The sequence below is a fragment of the Diceros bicornis genome, chromosome 14 (assembly GCF_020826845.1).
Source record: "Diceros bicornis minor isolate mBicDic1 chromosome 14, mDicBic1.mat.cur, whole genome shotgun sequence".
Classification (NCBI taxonomy): domain Eukaryota; kingdom Metazoa; phylum Chordata; class Mammalia; order Perissodactyla; family Rhinocerotidae; genus Diceros; species Diceros bicornis.
Genome location: NC_080753.1, coordinates 4,691,272 through 4,712,315, shown reverse-complemented (window position 1 = coordinate 4,712,315; position 21,044 = coordinate 4,691,272). Strand labels below are relative to the sequence as shown.

Sequence of the window (21,044 nt, the reverse complement as noted above, 5' to 3'; positions counted from 1 at the left end):
TTATCAATATTATTATTCAGTATTAATAATGTATACTAAAATTAATAACCATTAAAAGGGTACCTAACATAAAGGTTAAAACGTAAGACTGGGATTAAAATTGTCTGAGTGAGGAAAAATCTTTTTTCTACCATTCCTTTGTTGATTGATCTTGGAAAAATGATTTAAAGTGCCATTTGCTTTGATTTCCTCATCTGTACACTGAGGCTATAATACTAGGTACCCCACTATTTAGTTTTAAAAATTAAATGAAGTACTGTAGGAAAAGCACTTAGCACAGTTACAGATATGTTAAGTTTCAGTTATGTATTTAATAAATAAGGGGAAAAATAAATTTTAAAATATGGCAATGACAAAGACGTGAAGTATATAAATATGAATCAAAAAATAGAGATGAGAAACAAAACACTATATATTAATACCACTTACTTAAGAAAAAAGATCTACTGTTTATATAATATTTTATCATTTGGGCACTACTTTTTTATATTTTCCAATTTTACCACACATAACAATAATGACAATTCAGAGAGAAGAGGGAATTTTGTCTCATTTTTCTCTTCCAAGGACAGTGTTGGACACACAGTAGATGTTCCATGTACATCTGTAAAGTGACTGATAAGTCTTGGTAGGTGGGCGTTATAATTAATCCCGTTTGACTTAGGTACAGAATGATTAAATGACTTGAACATAGATACATACTTAAAATATACCGGAAATAAAACTGAAACTATAAATGTTAACTTTGAATTCCAAAGTCTTTCACAGGATTACACTCCCACTTTCATACTTAACCCTTGGTGCATCATTCAAACATTTGCAAATTTTGTAAATTTGTAAATTTCGTAATCTATTACTTCAATTAGGGAGAATTTCCTTTGTACAGGCAACCACAGCACAGCTGTGCCTCATAGAGAAGTAATTTGCAATCTTTCCAATTCAGATTTTATAAAATTAAAATTTGGATAAACCTTTATTGATCCTACTACAAACCACCATGAGGTGAGGTATCAGGCTTTTTTGGCCATCATTGTATCTTTACACCTAAAACTGTGCCCAGCAAATGCAGGATACTCAATACAATATTAGTAAGAATTACTAATTAGAATATTAGTGTATTTGCTTAAATTAGCAAATTAGTATAAATACATATATAAATAAAATCACGTATATATACAATCTTGATAAAGAATTTAAAGGAGAGACATCTTAGTTTATGAGTGTTTTAAACCTGAAAGGATGAGTTAAATAGAAAAGAAATGGGAAGAACACCTTTGACAAAAAGAGCAACAAGTCTAAAGAGCATGTGTCATCAGAGATTATGGCTTAGGTACTGTGACTCTAAGTAGTTAGAGCCGAGGGACCAAGAAGGATACGGTGTGAGATGAGATGCACATGTCAGTAGAGTGTAGACTATGTAGGGTCTTATGAGCCGTGTTAAATATTTTGATCTTTATTAAGAATTGATGATAAGCTTATGGGAGAATTCCAGCAGCCAAAAAAAAGTGTCAATTGGAAGTAAATATCTAAAAAATTTACACATAGCATAATTAAAGAATATATACTTTGAAGTTTGTCGGGTTCATATTTATGAAATCAGTGTCAATTTTGAAACCACTTTTATTTGTCTTGAGTTGGATTATAATAGTAGATGACTTCATAGATATGAGAGAATTGATTGTCTAAAATTTTTCTTCTCTGATAACAGACAATATTAAGCTTTAGAAGGAAGATTAGCAAGCAAGGTGTCCAAGTTTAACTTTCTATCACACATTTTTTCTGAAGAGACTTTAGGTCCCTGAGTCATATATCCCGTAGAACTGCCACTGTTGGGAGAAATAAAGCCATTTGCCATTGGGAGTTTAGGATTCTATGATTATCAATTTTTTATCATGATCAAGATATACAGAGCTAGTTTATAAGAATGGGCTATGGCATAAACTCCTAATTCCTCGTGGTGGGAAAATCAACGAGCTTCTCTGAACACGGCATCCATGAGGACCTAAATAAGGACTCAGCAGTGAGAGAAGAGTATGTGGTAATTGCTTTTACTGTGTGCCAAACTGAGATGTGGGCGTGTTAGTGGAAAATACGTTTGGGGGCAAAGCCCACTGAGGGGAAAAGAGTCTGGAGGTAGTAATTAGTGGCAGCCCTAACTGAACAGGTTTCCCAGTACACCCTGCATGTCAACCAGTTCCCTTTGCAAGACCCCCAGGCTGCCAATGACATTCTCATATTTCATTTTAGGGGTCTGTACAAAGAAACAGGAATTATTCCTGAACTGAAATTTACGAGAATATTTTCTATGCAACATTCTGGTCAATTTCTGCACTAGATTTCTTCTTCTTGTCGGCCTTTATAGTCTAGTAACGAACAGGTGTGCCTATCTTTCATGAATTCATTTAACAAATATTTAATAAACACGTTTATGGGCCAGACTCTATTCTAGGCTTGGAGTATATACTAGGAAGAAAAATAGACAAAGTACCCTGTTCTCATGTACCTTCTATTGTACTTGAGTAGACAAACAATAACATAAATGAAAATATAATATTCCAGGAGGTGATCATTACAATGATCAAAAATTAAGTAGTCAGTGCAGAACTATTTTTATATGATGTTTCATGTGACACTTCTTTCCTACAAGAACTTTTTATAGATAATCAAAGCCCAAGGATTTTCTATTTTATTTCATTTGTTGAGGAGTTGAGAAGATCTGCACAGGGTAATGTTTTGAACACTTAACCTAACAGGAGTTGAATCAGTTTGAGCAAATTTAATTGAAAGACCTGCAAGTATAACACTTTTATTTAAGCAACTTTATTATAAATTTCCTATTGTGCCTACTTCCTAGAAAAAGTGATCTAATTATACATTAATATCAAATATTAGGGATTATTTTGTGGGATTCTCTCTTAGAAAGAATTCCGAACTATTTTTGTAATTTCATATTATGCAATATTAGAGAATTATCTGGAATCAGTAGGTTTTATATGCTTCTTTAAAAAAAGAACTATTGAGGGGCTGGCCTGGTGGTGTAGCAGTTAAGTGCGCACGCTCCACTTCAGCAGCCTGGGGTTCGCAGTTTCAGATCCCAGGTGCGCACCGATGCTCAGCTTGTCAAGCCATGCTGTGGCGGTGTCCCATATAAAGTAGAGGAAGATGAGCACGGATGTTAGCCCAGGGCCAGTCTTCCTCAGCAAAAAGAGGAGGATTGGCAACAGATGTTAGCTCAGGGCTAATCTTCCTCACAAAAAACAAAACAAAACAAAACTACTGGATAAATGAGATAAAAGTATTGACTTAGCAAGTGTCTTGAATTTGATGAGGAGTTGGTATCATCGCATCACCTTGGGAGATTATTTTAGCCTATGGTGACCCTGACATGCCAAGGAGAGCAATTTTAGAACATTTTCTTCCCCTTCCTCTTTCCCTGCTCCTTCCTTCCCCTCTCCTTCTCCATCGCCTCCCCCTCCTCCCTTCCTTTCTCTTCTTTGAATACCCATGCAAGCATTTTATCATGGTCTCCCGTTAGTTTAAAAAGTCTCATGGAGAGGCAGAATGGATACAAATAGATGGAATAAAGGTAGATCCCAGCAAAGTCATTCAAGAGTATCTGGCCTCTCTTGTTAATGTGCAATTAGAGAGTACCGTGCAGGTGTTCAACAGGTAGATATAAACCTTATGAAACAGGAAAATGGTGACAGTTATCAAATCTAAAAGGTGAGATGAACACATACCCAGACACTTACCAAAAAGATTAAAAAAAAAAAACACCCACAAGAAGGGGAGAAAGGGAAAATACACAGTACATGCAGTAGCTGGGAGGGTGAAGGTTTCCTTATTTATTAGCAGTGAAATATTTTAGTTTGATCATTGTAACATGATTCAGAATGTTAATAAGCATAAAAATGCAAAATCTCCTTAATTAACAAAATGAAAAATATCATTAGTTTATTTGGAAAATGTGAATCTAATACTGAGTGGAAGCAATTCATGGTTCTCATTAAGAAGGCATGGCTTAAAAGTCCTTCTTAGTTTCCTTTTTCTGATAAGTAAGATTGTGTGGGTCAGAGTCTAGATTATTACCGGCCAATGCTAGTTCAATGTTCTGCTGACAAGCTCCAGTAATTTCTCCTTTAAATAACAGAAACATTCTTGCTGTGTATTGAGTAAGAAGGGATCTAGTGGAGGATGCTAAGCTTTGTAGATGTTGGTTTTCATTCAGTCCATCAAACAGAGAAGTAAAATCCTTCCTTTTATAAATTTAGAAGTTTGGGCAGAGATTTGTAGCCACACAATTAGAAATTTTTTCGTCTTTCTGTTTTAGAGAAAGATTCTCTGAATTAATTAGTTAATAGTCTCCACAGATATGACCCATATTGGTCCATACTGCTTGTAAATTAATGCAGACCTAAGCAAGAAACTCCTTCAAAGATGACGGAGTTCTTGCTTCTCTGTGTATTTATGCAATCCCTATTATACTTGGATAGTACATACTTTGAAAGTTATTTGACAAAGATCAGCTCAATAGACTGACTTAGAGCTCAGACAGGTACTGAAACTTCCCTTGTCACGTGATATTAAGAGTAATCTCTGTTGGTCAAAATATCACCATTTGTAAAACAAGCTATGCTCATAATGGCTTGTTTTCTAATATCTCTTTCTGTTAGCCCACTCTTAAACAGTATTTTTAAAATAATCAAAGCAAACACAGGAAACTACTTAAAAAGGGAAATGAGGGGCTCCCAGGTGGCGTAGTGGTTAGGTTTGCATGCTCCACTTCAGCAGCCCGGGGTTCGTAGGTTCAAATCCCCAGTGTGGACATATGCACCGCTCATCAACCCATGCTGTGGTGATGTCCCACATACAAAAATTAGAGGAAGATGGGCACAGATGTTAGCTCAGGGCTAATCTTCCTTGGCAAAAAGAGGAAGATTGGCAACAGGTGTCAGCTCAGAGACAATCTTCCTCACAAAAAAAAAAAAGGAAAATGAATAAAAGCAATAAATTGTCTAAGTAAAGAACAAAAAATACAAATGATAAAACTATAATCTTAAACACTCAAATAACATCCATTATTAAGAAGAAAACAGTTTAAATCAGCCTTAAAATTTTCTATCATAATAAGACTGACGTCTATTAGAGAGTAATCATTTAAAGTAGTCATTTGTAGTTTCTGGACTTTGGGGTTTTAGGTCTAAAAACTACAGCTAGATGGCAATTTACCTCTCAATCGTCGATTTGTAGATATGACAGAAGCAAGAGGATGTTAATAATTGCACAACATGAATTAAATTGGCTTCTGAGATTTGGGGCCACTCAAATCTTCTGACTCAATAGTTAAAACCCTTCTCTTACCTTTGGTGATTCTCACTTTGGAGATTCTGCTAAAGTTGAAAAAAAATTAGCTGTGGTTCCAAAAATTCCATGTATTTATTTAAAGACTACCTTAAAATGAGAGTAAAGAAAATTTGATAGTGAGTCTATTAAAACTAACTTAGTTCACTCAGTTCTTATTGAAAATAATGAGCTTTTAACAAGTTTATGCTATTTTAGGTTCATTCTAAATTCAAAAATTATGAAAAATTGATGAGTCCTCAGATAATAAACACAGTTCTTTTAGATTTTCCCTAAACTGAGCGGTCATCAATAACTTATAAACTACCATGTTTAATTGCTACTGTATTTATATTATGTTTGTATGCTTTTAAATAACTGATTTGCGCTTTTCAGTTAATCCTCCAAACCTATAGCCTGGCAGTACTGCCACTGGAAAGCATTCTCTATAAAGGCACACAAAATGTACTTCAGTTGTACAAGAGAATATAATCGTTTAATATTTAGAAATCAAATGTTCGCTAAGAATAATGTTATCAAAAATATGTTACTGGTAATAGAATATTTGAAACAGTGACCTCAAAATGTACCCATTGCATTGTACTGAGGAATTGATTTGTTTTTTTTATAAATCTGTCTCCCAGACCATACTTGTCACACTGAGTGTTCTCTGGTGTCTAGGCCTTGTTCACACTTTAAATTCTAATCACGTACAAAGTGCATGGGTGCCCACAAGGCTCTTTGAATTTAAGCAAATGAATCATCATTCATGATTTCAGTTCTTGGTTTCCGTTATTCTAGCCTTATTTCACATTTACTGTTTAGGTATCATATTCCACTGTTGACTTATATTGGCCCTTTCCATATGGACTAGAGTCAAATTTGTCTCTTTTTCTATTTAAGTAGCTTAATTTTACAAATTTCAAGCTCTCATTCTAGATTAAAAGGATAATATTGAATGATAATTACATCATCTGATTAATTAGCTACTCCTCCAAAATCTATGTTACATACAATCTATGTTACATTAGAGGAAAAAAATAGTATATCTCTATGTTAAACAGAAAAAGACAAGGGTGGAACTCTGAAATATTTCATTTCATTTTTTAAGAATATTTATTCAATTTATTTAAACTAAAAAATGAAGTTGAACTTTATATAGAAATAATATCAGTGATGTTAACTTTTTTTTTTTTTTTTTGGTGAGGAAGATTGGCCCTGAGCTAACATCTCTGCCCCTCCTCCTCTATTTTGTATGTGGGTCACTGCCACAGCATGGCTTGGTGAGTGGTGTGCAGGTCTGCACCTGGGATCCGGGCCTGAGAACCCCAGGCAGCTGAAGTGGAGTGGGCGAACTTAACCACTATGCCGCCAGGCCGGCCACAACGTATTTTAACTCTGATCAGCACACAAGCAGGATGATGGCAATTCTTTAAGCATATCAGAAAAAAAAGACACTATGAATGAAAATGGACAAAGTTATAGACTGTAAGTGAATAGAGCCTCAAGAGACCAATAGAAAAATAGTCAATGTGTGCTCTTTGTCTTTATTTGCAAGGAGGATGGATTATATTCATTGCAAGGATGAAGGTGTGTTTAATTCAATGCCCCAAGCCCACACATACACGCCTAAATACATTCTATTTACTTTGTGTCCATGCAAACTCAGGTGGTTTAGGAGAAGAGTATGGGGAAAAGCCCATCTGGAGAATGCTTGAAGACACCAGAGGCAAATTGTGAAGGGGGACCATGAGAATAACAAACTCCTTTTGTTTTGCCATGTTGGCCAGGTCTGTCCAATATGTGTTTCCTCCTATTTATGTAATGAACAAAATAAAATAAAAAAAAAGCTAACATCATTGAATTTATTTCTTCATAAAATTTAATTCCTTAGCACAATGCCGTGATTTAAATCGTGACGTCAATATGTCCTTTCTTTGATATATCTCTTTTTCTTAATGAACATTTGCTTCCTAAATGTTACATAATTATGGAAGACAGATTATAAATGTGATAAGAAGTAATTTATAATTATAGCATAGTTTGGGAATAACTAAGTTTCCCTTGAATGTAAGAATCCAGGTTGCCTAGGGAACCTAGGTATATATGAGTACATTTCTTTTTCACTGTTACATTTCTGTCTTCACGAGTTCACATTTTACATGAATTAAAATTCTGTTTCAGGCATGAAGTTCATGTTCAGATAATATCACGGTGCTTCATATGTAGTGTAAAGACATTCTAAAGCATACTCTCAATTTCTCTTTCCCATCTCTTGTGCCATTATTGTCACATTTTATTTAACATTTGCTTATAAATACACGATGCATGGTTATAATCATTTGTTTACACAGTTACACATATTTTGCAGCAATCAAAATGGGAAAAAAATTACGTCTTACCTTCAATTTTCCATTTCTGTCACCCCTTATTTCTTTGCAAACATTCAAGTTTCTGACTTATGCAAAATTTTCTGTCCTAAAATGTCCTTTGCATTCCCTGTAGAGTAGGTCTGGTGGGAATGAATTCCCCAAGTGTTTATTTGTCTGAGAAAAATCTTTGTTTCCCTTCAATTTTAAAATATATTTTTTGCTAGATGGAGAATTCTGTTTGGACATATTTTTCAATGTTTTTAAAGCTGTCGCTCCATTGTCTTCTTACATGCCTGTCTTTAGACAGGAAGTCTATTGTAATCACTGTCTTTGTTCCTCTGCAGGTGTTTTGAGAGGTTTGGGGATTCGACTGGAGATGTAAAAGAAACTTTCCACTCCAAACAAATGGACTGAAGGTATATTTTATTATATAGAGGATAACAAAGGCGTTAGTCCACAAACAGATCCTAATAGGTCAAATATTAAGAGGGAAAAACAGCAGCTGGACTGGAAAGGGAAAACATCCACATCAACTGAGATAACAGCAGATTCGAATAGATCATATAACGAGAGGAAAAAACATCAAATCGACTGGAAAGGGAAAACATCCACACCGACTGAAGGGAAATGACACAAATCAACCAGAAAGAGAAACACCAGGTTGACCAAAAAGAGAACACATCAGATCGGTTACTCACAACATCCATGCCCCACTGCCAGGGAGAGTCCTTTCAATTAACATGGCTGGGCGGGAATCCAATCATCAGAGGTCCTGGGCAGGGCGTCCCCTCCACAGGTGAGACTCTCACCAGGCCTCAATCTCCAGCAGTTTATATAGCATTGGTAGTTTCCAGAGTAAGCAGTTACAGAGTTCACAGAGCAAGAATTCAGTGCTCCCAGGCACAAATGTTTATCAGTGACATACATGCACTGAGTCTCCTGGCTATCGTCCCAGCCCGGCAGTTGTCTATGTGCATTGTTTTCCTTGGTTATCGTCCCAGCCCAGCACAGATGGCCAGTCTGCCCCAGGCTGTGACGTCCAAAGGACGTTGAAATGTTACAAATTGCAACTATCTCCATGGGAGAAAGGCCAGCTCCCGGAAAACAGGCCAGTTCCCACCACACAGAAAGCAGCTTTATATTTCTTTGTGTGCTGGTGGCTGTAGGTCAATGGAGTGGCCAAACATGGCTGTACTCGTGTCAAGACAGCAGGGTAGATGTGATTTTACTCTTGGCTACCTTCAAGATTTTCTCTTTGTTTCAGGTTTTCAGTAGTTGGAATATCATGTGTATCAATGTATATGGTTTTCTTATCTTGTTTGTTTTAGGTCTTGGTATTTATCATGCTTGGTGTCCTTGAGATTCTTGGATCTGTGATATTCTGCTTGTCACTAATTTTGGTTAAGTCTCAACTATCATTTCTTCAAGTATGTCTTTTTCCCAATTTACTCTGTCTCTTATTCTGAGATTCCAATTACACGTAGTGTTATGGTCTGACATGGGCCAACAGCTGTTGGATGTTCTTTTCTGTGTTTTCTTTACTCTGTTTTTTTCTCTTCGCATTCAGTTTGTGTAGTCTCTGGACCTATTTTCATATTCACTGACTATTTCCTTGGCTCTGTAGAGTCTATGGATGAGCCCGTCAAAGGAGTTTTTTTCAGTTCTGTTGTGGTATTTTCAGTATTTACATTTGATTCTTATAGTTTCTGTCCCTCTGATGAAGTTAACTATCTGAGCTTGTATGTTGTTTACCTTGTAACCTTTAATATAATTATCACGATTATTTTAAATTCCCCCTCTGATAGTTCCAACATGTCATTTCTGCGTCTGATTTGAATGATTGCTCTGTTGTTTCAGATTCTGTGTTTTTCTTACCTTTTAACTTACTTTATATTTTATTTTATTTATTTTTTGAAACCTGGGCAAGTTTTGTAGGATATTAGACACTGAGGTGAAAAATATACATTTGTTTGGAGACTTGTACAACTTTTCTCCCAGTTGGCATTTAGTGTGAGATATACCTTAATCTGGTCAGGAGTTTGGCTTCATTTGCAAAATTTTGCTGTTATGATTACCAGCTTTGAAGTCTGTCATTGCTCTGACTTTCAGAGGCTTCTGTGTCTTCGGGGTTTCACGCTGTCAAGCAAGCCCATGCTCAGTCTTCAGCAGTCATTTAAAGTTGCTAGTTTGATCTTCCTATGTGCTTATATGGTGTTCAGCAGCATCGGCCCCAGGTAAACACCTGTTCAATCCCCATTGCTCTCTAAAGGTGTCGATCACTCTCCACATTGTGGGTTGATTATTTGCCCTTTGACCTCAATTTTTTGATGGGTTCATGAAAAGTTACTTTGCAGTTTCTCCATTTGTTTCTTATTTTACAGATGAGAGTGACACTCTACCCAACTCTTGATATTCCAAAGCTAAAAACAGACGTGCGTTTGGTTATTTTTTAAATTGTAGTTTCCCAATGAAATTCTCTATGAATTAAAAATGTTTTTGTGTACTTAATAATCACATTTGTTTTAAGTGAGTGTCTGAATTCAGCTGTCTATTCGTATTCCGTCTCTTGGTTTTTAGTCATTTGTTCTTGTCCTATGATGTGCAAATTCGATTTTGGTGCAATATGTTATGAATAAAACATTTGTCACTATATCGTAGGCTCTGGCTGGTGTCATTTTTTCCTGAAGTGGATTTTGTTTTTTAATTTGGCTGCCAGTTAGAGCACAAGCGATAACTTAATTTTTTTTTTTTTTTTTTGGAATTAGTTGTTTAAAGCTAGGTTATAATTACCTGTTAGGTTTTTGATTGAACTACTCCCGGAGCAGCACATCAAGAGCACACCTCTCCCAGGGCCCCAACTGGCATGTACACCAAAGGGTCCAGACTTGGTGTCGCCCTGAACTCAATTATTCTCTTCCAACCATGTGAGACTATGGGAAAACACATTTTGGGGTATAACCACTTGCCACCTCTTCCAACTAACCTCATAGGCTCACAGCCCTTATCTTTATATATTGGTAAATTTCTTCAGGGAAAAAGCAATGGAGAAATCTGGATTCACCTCAAGGTACATCTTTTCCTTCAAATCCTGGCCACTCAATTTCTGACCCTTGGCATCTCCCAGATATCTTCATTACATGTTTCTTCTTATCTAGTTATTAACAGTGCAATGTTTAGAAACATCTACAAAAAGGGTACTTTGCCATTGCTCTAAGCAATGTTTAAAGTTGGATATAGAAATGTTTGATGCTATTGTGCCATTTATTTTCTAAGCTCTCATCAAACATCACATTCTTTATCATTTAGCAAACCTTCTTTGACATTCCTAGTATCCCCTTTCTCTTATGCACTCCAATAATACATTGTATATACTTCTTTAGTAAAACTTAATGAACTATTTTATGTTTAACAATTTGCTTACCTTTGTGCTCTATAGATTACAAATTTTATAGAGATGAGTTATAATATCTTACGTAAAGCATTCATCATTTTGCATGACCCTGGTGTGCATGAATTTTAGGTACCACAGTTTAGTTAAATAACACCAATCCTCCAACAACAGGGTTCAAATTTCTTTTACCAGGGTATATTAACCACAAATAATTGCATAAAACGTGGACTGCCAGATCTTTAGTCCACAAATCATTATGTAAATTATAGATGCCCATCATTACCAGTAACTAGTCAGGTCACTTCTTTCAAATTCTCTTGGAGAATGATCTCTGTACATCTGTGGTTCAGTTCATACACAGACAGCAAAGCTTGTAGTTGTATTGCTTCCTCCTTTTATAGTGATAACTCTTGTGATTTTAAAATGGCAGCAGCAAAGCAAATATAGGACTTGATCTATGCCTGCATGAAGTTAAAGTATGAACTGTATTGAAAAAGTCTGAGGAATACAAAAACAGGAGAAAGTATCCTTGATACGTTTTAGTTTATGGTTGAAAAGGAGTGTTTACTTCTACTTTGGAGTAAATACTTCCATAATAAAAGAGAAAAATTCCAATCTACCTCTTTGGCTACAATCTTGGCCAAAGCATTGAAGTTAGCTGCTAAGGTGAATAAAATTGGGAATTACGAAGAGACTGAAAGAGAATCTTTTTTAACTGTCAGCAAAGACTGGTTTCATCATTTCAGAACACAGAATACACTGATTAATGTCAAGCTATCTGCTTAAGCTGTTAATGCAGATAAGGTGGCTGCTGTGAGATTTTCAACCAGATTCCAAGGATTAGTCAAGGTAGGTGTTTGTGACCAAAAGGGCAACGATATCTCAGAGAACAGAGAACACGACAAGGGCAAAATTTTTACATTAAAAGAACTCTCCAAGATAATTCTTGACATTGAAGTCACAAAGGATAAAATGCTGGAAGCTAATCCAAACTTAGAAAGGAGTGGAACAATTCATTAAGACATAGAAGTGAAGCTCTCTCCATATCATAACTTACACAATGAGAAGAAGAACCCTGTTGAAACTGCTTGTCATAAGTTTTCACAAAGAAACAAAACACTTAATTCTCAATATTTCTTATATTTTAAATTACAGTGTACTAAGTAAATATTAGTTTTACTCTTTTTTCATTTTATTATACATTCATAACAAATAGTAATAATGTTTTCACAAAAATTTTTAAAGTTCACAGAGCAAACATAATTTTTTCCATTGATGATTAAGATCACTCTGCAGTTTTAGATTTTTATGGTTGTGCACCATGCAGAGGGAAAAGCATAAAGAATTTACCTAGCAATATTGCCAAAAGAATGAAATGGATGGGCAAAAGTATCATTACCTTTCTAGACACCAAAAAACACTAAAAGCATCATCTTTGAACTCAAAAATTTTTAATGTTGAATACATGGACAATGATCTTTCTTTTGAATTTTTAGTGTCAAAACTTTTTTTGAAATGTGAACTACTTTTCTGTTGTTAAATGTGTCTCTGAATGGTAAACTTGATGTGAAAGGGGGGAAATATCTCATTTTTTGTAAACAATTTGAAGACTTTAAATATGAATTTTGATTTTGTAAAAATTTTATTTTAACATACAAAATAATGGAATACAAAATTTAATTAAGCCAAAATTAATATAGATATTTAAAAATATTTAGACTTTTTTATATATATAGAAATATATATAATCTTATTGTATACATATATGAATATATATGTATATATTCATAAAATTAGGAAACCTTCAAAATTTTATCTAGCATAGTTATTTGCATACCCCAAATAATGAAACATTGAACAAAGACTTCCTTAGGATGCAGAAGTGGTGTGTGATTCCTACAAGATAATGTGGTTATTCTGCCAGATTACTGCTTTGCCAGGTGCTAATAAAATATCCCTTTCTTATGTTATTTCTTTTGGTTCAGTAGATTTTTAAGATACATGATATCTTTAAAGGTGATTTGTTTCTTTTGAATAATTTTTAATTTTAGTAAAGCATAAATTTGTTAAAGGGAGCAGGTTTTCAAATCAAAGATTGACCATGCTAAAATAAAGTTTAATCTTGAGAACACCTATCCATACTTTAATGAAAAAGCACAGAGTTTAAATGTTTACATATTTGATTTCTATTTTATCTGGAAGGAGGAACTTTGCTTGTGCCTGAAATGTAATGAAAAATTATGTCTCTACAAAAATGAGTTCAAAAGACTCTAATAAATATTACAAAAGTTATTTACAAACACACATAATAAGACGGTATCTTGCTTACTCCAGCTTCTATGCCAAAGAGAAAAGAAAGAGACTTTAAATGGGGATGGAGCAGGTTGAAGGGGGGAGAGGTTGTGGGAAGAGAAGGCAGGTTTTTATCTTGTTTTGGTTTGGTTAGTTAACTGACATTTTGAAATCTCTATTCAGTAAGAATATATGTCTAAGTGTCTTATCTCCAATCTTTAATTCAATAGCTGTATTATAGGATTTAATGATCATTTTAAAAACATATACACAGATACAATAGAAAAATGAAAGAGCTTGAGTGGTTGTCAAGATATGCCATATTTATGAAGACTCTGATTTTATCAATTCTCTGGTATGCATAGGCATAAATTCACAAGCACAGAAATATTTTATCCACATCAGCTACAGAGTTGTGCATTGAGGGGGCAAGATTTATAATAAAATGACTCACTCTACAATAGAACACGTTAGCTACCATCATTTTAGTGCACACTGTTCACTGTGGCTCCTGACACCTAGCACTCCTTCTCGGAGAAATACCTGGGCACCATAAGAGGCCACTGTGCTCTGCAGGGCTCTGCTCGTCCCCCTCTCCTACTTCCTCCACAGTCCTGTTTCACAGTTTCACTTCCTCCTGAAAAAAATATTTTTAAAAATGGAAAAAACAAACAAACAAAAATCCAAACCCACAAATAAATAAACAAAACAACAACAACAGCAATGAAACAATGGTGGCTTCTGCTCTCTGGAGTAAACTCGGGGTCTAGTACTGACTAGTCTGTATTAGACTGAACTTTACCACAATGATACACAAAATGAGGTGAAGATAAGACTTTTCTCCTGATTTAGACAAGGTGATATTTTGAGTCTCAACATCTCCTGTGTTTCTTCCTTGTACATAGGCTACTCCTACACTCGATGTAGGGTAGAATGGTTTATATTTAAGAAGATTGACTTGAAAGTATTTTGCAGTTATAATTCATTTCAATGAGATTAGAGAACAAAATAACTTTTCAAGGATGTGAGTACTTGAAGGATCACAACATATTTGAGTTCAATTGCATAAAAACTGAACAGTTTTGCGTGAATTTCTGAGTTACCTAATCTGACCCTTTTCTACTTATCTTCCTATTAGTATTTCTTAAAATAAACTTTTAATTCAGGTGGGGAGATCTCTCCTTCCCTTGTTGCTTGACTTCATGGTAGTTGTTTTCTTCTTGGCCTGGAAACTTCCCGAAGCTTCCCCTGACCTCTCTTTCATGTTCTGGTAGGAGGTGGAAACTTATTTGGAAGGGGGAAGAGTGTGAGGGCCTCTTCTTGGATGCTGGTAGCTGTATAGATGTGGTGTTGTATAGATATGTTTGCTTTATGAAAATTCATCCATCAGTACATTCTTTTTTGTGCATTTGCCTATAACTAAATTTTACAAATACTCACAAAATCAGAAATACTGATATTTAGTAGTGTGATGCTGTAAAAGTGGTCTGGAACAGAAATAATTACTTAAAGGAACAGTGAAGTGTTGGAAGGTTTTTAAAAGTTTTATTTAAAAGATAAAACTACCGATTCAAGGATCTGGACTTGTATTCATGTTGAACAAATAAAATACTTTAAAGATTTAATTTTGTTGTTTAAAATAATATTAGTTATTTTAGCATGAATAGTTGCTGGTAAAGATTTTCTAGTATATGCTATAGGTGGGATAAATGTTAAATGTGTGTTTATACGTAATCTTTAACTAGAGTCTATTGTATTCATTTTGCTTTGCTTTTGCCTACAGGTATATTTTTCATATTTTCATTCATCATATCAATAAAAGTTGTATACTGCTATTCTAATTTTAATTTACACTGACTCCTTCAAGGAAATGACTAAGTCATTTAAGTGAGTGTCACTTAAATGATTTAAAACACGAAAAAGAAATTCATATATTGTTACATATAACAAGGACTGTACACCGTGTTATAACACCTATTATATGTTGTTTCATAGTCACACTTTTCTGGATTTTCTTATTTAGTGTGTCTTATTTTACTTTGTCTTTATTGTAAAATAGGGACACACAGAACTAAATTTTATATTATGCCTCCTGTAGAACGCACAGCACATGTAACCGATAATTGTCAAATCATCCATTGTTATATACACTTGTGAGGTTCTCTCCACTGCCTGAGTTCTTCAAAAGACAAATGTTCTGTGAAAAAACAAAACAAAACTAACAACAAAAAACTGCATCTCTATGTGACCAAGTGAAAGATTTTATTTTCTTTCCTTTTGAACAGAATATAATATTAAAAATACATCCAAATCCCTTCCACTCAAAATTAGAGTGTCTTCATATCGCCAATATTGACTTGCAAGTTTCACAGAGAAAATTATGATTTTATTTTTAGATTTTCCTGTGATTCTTTCATTTTTTTCTTTTGTAGAGATTAAAGTTAAGCATTTGCGTGTTAATCTACCAGGTTATTCAACTTAAATAATAGGTAATAATCAGAAAAATGGGGAAAGAAATTGTCTTCTTCCAAGTAACTTTGCCTTTTAACTTTTAATATTGCTTTTTTTTATCCCCTTAGCTGCTAATCTGCCATGCCAATGGCTATCAACAAAATTAGAACCCTGCATATAACCCCAAAGTTGTATACTAAAATACATTATTTTATGATTATATCACAGGGCAATGTGTTCAAATCTAGAAAAGAAGAGAAAAAATTATATTATCATGACCTCAAGTAAAGCCAAATAACTCTGAGGACGCTGGGGGTACCAACGAATGACAGGTGGTGGAGGTCTATCTTTATGGCCTTTCGCTAACTTGGACCTGAGAATAAGCCCTAATTGATCTCTTACTTCCATTTTTTCCAGTTGTGATAGAAGATTAGATGTTTTGAAATAAACAATAAATGGTAGAACTTCAACCAAGTACCACATAAAGCACATGATGCTGGTAAATCTCTGTGCGATAGTCACGTTCATTACTATGTAGAATTATCGATTGTATGTAAACAATAAATCACCTAGTTAAGAATAATTTCACTGTACCATATTGGGAGTATGTTGAAAAAAGACTTTTGTTTTGTATAAAGTTGACCTAGTTGTAGACCGGTGTTGCTGATTGAGTGGTCTCTATAAATCAGTGAATATTTTTCCTCTACCATGGCCTGTGGAACGCACTCTAGGTTAAAACCTTCAGTGGCTTGTCACTGACTGCAGCATAGAGCCCAAGATACGTGGTTAGATAGTCAAGACTGTTATCTGCCTTTTTAATGATCAGCTTTTGTTATTCCTCGCATGAATCTTTAATTCTAACCAAATGATGTCTTCATAAATCCCTCTACACTCATCACGTTTTATCTCTAACTTTCCCTTCCTTCTAAATTTTTTCAAGTATCAATCTCTTAGCACATGACACATATTATCTGAATTGTGTTTTTGTAAAATATGATTTCCAAATATTTTATAATTTACAAATATTTTGAGGCTAGGCACTGTGTTCTATGCTTTTTCATTCCATAGCACCTGGCATGGTGTTCAAATATAAGTGGTACTAATTAGCTCTTGATTGTAATAATGGATATGATATGATAATATTGAAGACTCGCTCCTGTGAACTAGGACACTGCAGTCTGGTTTGCTCATGTTGCCATAGCAACAGTCATGGGGGGAGGGATCTATAGACTTCTTTTTCCCTAGAGATGCTTTTTCCGCTACAAGAAGGAACTTTCTTTCTCCCACTCACTCCCCACACCCTCTCTCAATCCTGCTGGTCCTTCTGCTCTCAGCTTAAACCTTCACTTCTCTGTGTACAGAGTTCTTGGTCTCCTCAAATGGAACCGGTTTTTCATGTTATATAATTTCATAGCCCTGTATATTTTCCATTTATATAACTCATAATTATAACAAATTATTTTTAAAGACATATGTATATATACATGCCTTTATCTAGAAGCGTATATATACACACACATACATACATATCTAGACACAGATATGCATACATATATATCTAGAAATTGCTAAATATCTGTTTTTAGATATCTGTTTCTAGAAAAAGTATAGAATCTCTGAGAATAAACATCATGTCTGCTTTTCATTCTAGCATACACATGCCTAGAAAAGTTTGTAGAATATTATCCAGAACAGGTATGGAACATAGAAGTTGCTTAATATATAATGAAATGACTTATTTATGGCATAAAACTATTTTAGATCAGACTGTTCTTATCTATTTTTATTACTACCAAGAGGAATTGGCTAGAAAGGAAAAGCATGCTATGAACAAAATAGAGTGAGAAATTAAAATATAATTTCAATTAGATTGTAAATAACATTTAAAGGATTTCTATATATTTTTCTTCCCTATAATATGAACATTTCCAGCGCATATAATATTTTATAATTTTAATCCACTAAAGGCAAAGACTTTTTCCTGTGCAGCCTATACGTATGTACCTAAAGTTATTGTTCACTGTGAAGGTGCACATTTTTAAACTTTATCAGTAAAGTTTCTTATTTAATTCCAACAACAGTGCAGTGGTTGAATATTATAAAAATTGTCATATATGTGAGAAATCTAAATATCAAAGAGGCCACAGGCCTTGCCTTGCAATCTCACCTAATGTGAAAAAATGGTGCTGAAATATGAGCCCAGTTCTTCTAACTTTAAATCTAGTTTTCTTATGTTTTGTTTTTCTCATTTTAAAACTTGCAGAACTGAGATGGGAAAATACAACTTAAACCGTTTAAAAAAATAAAACAGCAAACAAATAGTAATGGGTAGGAGAACTAACTAGAATTCATTTTGCATATACCATGTGTTTAGACTGGGGTCCTTTAATTCTCAAAACAAACCATGATGTATAAATTATTCACTCAAGTTTGAATGTACAAACTATGACTCAAAGAGGTCAGGTTAACCTAGTCCATTTTCATAAATCTTTGGAGAGAAAAGATGCACATACAAGTTTCTTCGATGTTTACACCCATAGTCTTACATCAGCATATCCTGGCAGAATGCTGAAACATGAACTAGATACTAGTTCAAAATCTGTCCAAAATGTCCTTCTCAGAACAAAGGTATCTTATTGGGAAAAGACAAGAGAACGATGCCCTATTTGGAAGTAACTGCTAGTTTCCGTTTCTGGACCAAATACAAAGAAGAACAAAGATTCAAAAAGAATATATGGGATTAACATCTAATCAGACAATATATTTATAACTTTATTAGAACTATATTAAAACTTGATTCTTGATAACAATGACTCCTTCATAATTGTGAAATATCATTCCTTGAAAACACATAGTACTTAAAAGCAATGATGTGTTTTTGGAATGTTTGACCAAGGGAAATAATTTTGAGAAAATAAATGTTTTTTTCATAGAGACTAATAAAAACAATCTTGTTCCTTTTTTGGCTATAATTAACTAAACTTGTTACCAAAATTATAGTTTTTATTTTTAATTTTTTCTATTTGCCAATAATGTTATATTAATTTTAAAATATATTATTTAGATAAAAATGAAATTATGTTCAAGAAGAGTGTTTAAATGTTAAGTTTTCTGGATCCCATTAATTAGAAGACAAACAAGCCCTTTGTTTTATTTCCCAGGATACAAAGACATCTCTAGATGCATCATGAGTATACTTCAATGATACATAAATCTTAGCAGCACAATAATTCAAAAGGAGAGTTTATGGTTACTTTAATTTATATATCATGGAATGAAATGTCACAGAGGGACGTTCTAAGATAAAATTCACAGTCATTATAAATTCTTACTATTGCTGTGGGAGTTGAAGAGCAATAAAGATATCTTTTAAAGAAAAATTGACAGATATAAAATTCAAATCAAGCCCATAACAAAAGCAAATATTTTGAACATCTCTTTTAAAAAGTTACGTTTGTGATTATATAGTTCAGCTATGCATATGAATAAGTAAAACCAGGCTTCACAACTGTGTAATGCAAACTTTCCTGCCAGATACTAATATTTCCTCCTTGGAAAATCCAAAATGAAAAGTCATATTCACCTGGCTACCTCCCCCACAGTGAGTCACATTCAACAGACTACTTTAAAATAATAGTGAAAAATTAAAGAATACATAAAATCACAATGAGGAAGGTAATATGAGGGATTTCAATACATTTCTAGAATATACTAAGGATGTAAACAAATATCCATTTATGAAACGTAAGACGTTGTAGTCTTCCCAGATCCTTGAGCTGCAGACGAAGCTGAGCCGTCCAGTAGGACCATAGATAGCGAAGTTTTCACTATTAGAGGACCAAGTATGGCATCTTGGTTTTCTCTGTGACCATTTGAAACTCTGCATGTAAAAAAGATTTAGGATCCTTCTTTTCTTTCCTACAGCCTCTTCCATAGTTTCACACTCAGAGCCACTAACTAACAAGTGTTTTTTAGAGGCACAAAACCGGCGGAATATTCTCTAGACAAATGAAACAAAGGCTTTGGGAGAACCACTACAGCTAATGTGTGTTGTAGGGCATGTAAGGATACCCAGGAATAAAGTGCAATTCACCCACACACACCCCAAAGTGCAGCTGGTCAGTTGACATTCTCTGTCGATAAAGAGGCTCCCATGCAGTCTTGGTTTTGCAAATGTGAATAATAACCAAGGTTCACCAATGTACTGAGAAAAACATAGAAGACGTTAAAGAGGAGCACAAATATATACAAACCAAAGATCTGTTCCTAGAAGACAGTGAGCTAATTCAGACAATTGAAGATAATGTAAAAAAACTCTAATAAATGCCTTCTAATATATTTGGGAAGATTTTGCAGATAGATATAAAGAAAGAACTGGTTGCCACATAAAAGAAAAGATTCAGATAATAGGAAATAGTATTTTCTATTAAATATTAGAATAATAATTTAATATTAAAATTAATTTTCAAAATAAAAATTCATTTTAACCCGTAGAATATAAGGTTAAAACAAATCTTCCTGAGCATAGAACAAAGCATTAAAGAGAGGAAGTAGGAGGTAAAAAATTAGACATACAGTGTCCATATCCAACACACAGCAACTTTGGAAATGATGGAGACAGCAAAGGAAAGAAAAAATAAATTGGAAAAATAATGAGAGTTTTGAGTCTTAAAATTCAAGTGCTTCGCATGATGCTTCTTATAAGAATAAGAAAGCAACAAGAAATGATTGAAAAAATAAAACCTATATACATAGATATCTCGTTAAAAATTCAGAATACCATACAAAATAAGATGCTAGTAATATTCAAAAAGAAAAAATAAAATAAAAGTGCACCTATAACGAAGCAGAAATCATATAATTACATATTTCATCCACAGCACTATATGCATAATGCCTTCAGTTATGAAGAAACAATGGTACCAATTTGTTCTTCTACATTCAGCTAAACTATGTTTAACAGATATGCACAAGGCAGGCCAAAGGGACTGAGGAAGTAACACTCTCCACAAGTAATCGCTCTTGGGATTTGACCCATAAATACTCTAATCATCTCACCTTTTTTCAGGGCTAATTCTGAGGATATATTTTACACCATTTCTAGAGTTTCCAGAGGGATTGAGCTCCTGTTGCCCACTGGGTAGCTGGGTTGGTAGCACACTTTTAGTTGCTACCTCTCTTTCTCCTATCACATTTCT

General features: G+C 34.2%; 1 long non-coding RNA gene across 3 annotated transcripts in view; it reads left to right on the top strand.

Moving 5' to 3' along the window:
- LOC131413535 (uncharacterized) overlaps positions 1-21,044 on the top strand; it is a 107,253-nt gene that overhangs the window by 3,661 nt on the left and 82,548 nt on the right. For 2 of the 3 annotated variants that reach the window (XR_009221961.1, XR_009221960.1), the window contains exon 2: positions 8,057-8,128. This is a non-coding gene — a long non-coding RNA (uncharacterized LOC131413535). Of the gene's footprint in view, positions 1-8,056; positions 8,129-15,827; positions 16,805-21,044 lie in introns of those variants that run through there. The other variant, XR_009221962.1, reaches the window with a different exon arrangement.